The sequence below is a fragment of the Acyrthosiphon pisum genome, chromosome X (genome assembly GCF_005508785.2).
Source record: "Acyrthosiphon pisum isolate AL4f chromosome X, pea_aphid_22Mar2018_4r6ur, whole genome shotgun sequence".
In the NCBI taxonomy this organism is placed as follows: domain Eukaryota; kingdom Metazoa; phylum Arthropoda; class Insecta; order Hemiptera; family Aphididae; genus Acyrthosiphon; species Acyrthosiphon pisum.
Window position 1 is genome coordinate 98,807,784 of NC_042493.1, and position 3,144 is coordinate 98,810,927.

A 3,144-nucleotide genomic window follows, 5' to 3' on the forward strand; every position below is an offset into this window, starting at 1 on the left:
ATCTAAACTTCAAACGCTCATAAATATTGATTCGACTTTTCGGTTGATATTTTTTTCTGACAAATGTAGACAAACTCATGAGGAATCTTGTATTAAATTTTCAAATGTTAGATATAAAAAGAAAATTTTTTATAAATTTCTAAATCAAAATAATTTGCATATTTTTGCGATTTTTAATTTTGTCAAAATTCGACGTTAATAGACGCTCGTAAAAAATATTATTTTAATAAGAAGATAAATATTTAAATTAACGTTTCTTGTAAGTATTTATTCTGAAAAAAATTCTAAGAAATATACGGAATTAATACTACTTACATTTAGTAGGCAGTAGGTATATTTTTTTTATGAAATATACGATATAGGTAAATTAACCATATCGTTTCTGCGTTTTTATACCTAAATATTATTATAGATAACAAGTCATTGCATAATGATACTTTATGAGTAATACGTAGGTGCCTGTACAAATTTAAGTGTATTTAGACTTTAACTTGGCAATAAAATATTTTAAATACGATTACCTAAACTATTATATTTACCCACTAAAGCTGTTATCATCATTACATGGTTACGAATAAAAGTTGGAATACTTTTATTTTGTATAAAATACCTACCATTTAGCAGTAGATCCTAATTATTATAAATGTTTAAACGACGCATTACCTAAATATTTATATTGCAAATACGATTTATTTTGTTTTAAATCTTTTTCAACCGTATACGGCCGATTTATTATGTTTTATACTTATATGTATCAGAAGATATAACATAATATAATGTATTCAAAGGTAGGTTACAAGAAGGCATTATAGGTAACTAGTTTAAAAAAATACTGAAATCAACAGTTTTATAAATAAATAATTACCTATTTCAGCGCACTGTTTGTTTTCTCTCTCTGGCCCCCGCCCAACAATGACAAAACGCATTTACGAAAAATCGTTTTTATAATATGCGATAAACTCTAATTGTGATTTTACTCTAAAATAACTCAAAAATATATTAAAAAAATGATTTTGCGATAGAGAATATTTTTTTTGAGAGTATGACATATCAATTTGCCTAAATATTGTTTCAAAAACAGTTTAAAGAACATTTAAATTTACAATTTTTAAAGTCGAATATAAAGTCAAGTATAATAATAAAATATAAACAGATATGTCATACCCTCAAATTTATTATCCTCTATAATTTTCGTAATAGGTTGTTTTACTTTAAGATAGCTCAAAAATAATAAAACACGATTTTATGTGAAAACGTTTTATCTATGTTGCGCGTGGGTCTGAAAGAGAAAACAAATATTGCGCTGACATTCTTAACACACTTTTTTCTTTTATACACATTTTAAGTTTAAATAGGGACGAAATTAGATATGTTAACGAAGAATAATGATTTTAGTTATTTTGTTGTAGGTACCTACCTACCCAATGGCTAATTCAATAATATTATTCTTGTGGATTTGAAACTTTTAACGTATATTATTATATTTTTTTATTTTTTATACACACAATAACATTGGTATATCAATATCAATATTGCCTGTATAAACCACAAACCTATCCACGCTCCGATCTATGATAAGAAATTATTGAGGTAATATAAGTCAATACTCAATACAAACATGATATAAATGTATACTTTTTTAATAGAATTCAATATTAATTATTTATTATTATTATTTTTAAGTTTTCCCGGCAGTTTCATCTGAATTTTTTGTTAATTTTATAATACAGTTTTTTTAACGTCAGAAACAAAATATATCAAGTTTTAATAATATTTTGAATTCAATGGCTTGTGCTAACATTAATTCAACCTAACGTGTTATAATAGTAGGTACCAATATAATATTATAAATTACTAAAGCTAGTATAAATATATCATAAAATAAAATAAGTAATTTAACTAAACTGCAGATATTATACATTATTTGAATGCAATTGCCTAAACTCTTGCACTTTTTGCAATTTATTGTAATTTGTTTTGTGTTAAATTTGCAAATATTATCATAGTTTGCTGTTACTATGTTAGTACTAAAGTACCAAATTTATATTACAATAGTTATTTATCAATAACTTTTATAAACTACTAAGAATTATTAAAACAAAACTACAAAACAGCATTTATGAACCAACTGAAAAACTATGAAGTGTTTTGAAGTGTTTAAAACTGATTTTTCTCAAAAATTTAAAAAAATATGCTCCAACACAGGTCACGGAATAATTAAAAATTTTAAAATTAACAATTTGTTGGAAAGGTGGTTGTAAAATCTGATTATTGTGAATATATATTATTTCATTATACCCAAATTATAGCTAGTTTCAAAGTTGCAATCATTTATTATGTATTTATATTATATAATATCCAACGCCATGTGCAAATATACACTATGCTTAATGTGTATAATGCATTATTGTGTAGATAATAAAATTTATAATATTATATTCAATATTATGAACGTATTGTAGGTATATTATATATTTACATATATGTATATTATATTATTACATTTTTATACTTATGAATATTGAATAATGCAAATTATGTTTTCAAAATCAGTCGATTAAAAATCAGGCCGTAGGAATCGTTGAAGAAGGTCGAATACCTACCACGAATAGTATCTTTGGTACCACCTAGTATAATATTATAATAGGCTATTGTGGGTATACCGATAACGTAGCGTGCCAAGTGCCCAAAGACCAGTGTTGAAGATCAAACAAATGCTATGATTACAATTTATATGTAACTCATTATATCTAAAGTAAGGTTTTAAAATTGCATGAAATTTATTTTCATACAACAATATTTTAAACTCATAGAAATAATGTTTTTATTCCCAAAATAATGCACTACATATTATCATAGAATATACAAATATGAAATAATAAGTCAACAAAAATAATAAGTTTTCCTTTATTTCTAAGTGTGTAATCAATATATTACAATGTATTAAAAAATATTTTTCATAATTTCATTGAATTATTTCAAGAAGAGTGAGGTATTCAATTTTGAAATATTTCAAATTCAGAACCCTACCTATAAGTAAATATTCTTGGATTCCATTAAAAGGACATACCAAATTTACGCTCAGCTGCAGTTTACGTTTTACTCCGTTATCTTAAAAATTTGAGTGAATCGACCTATTATGAA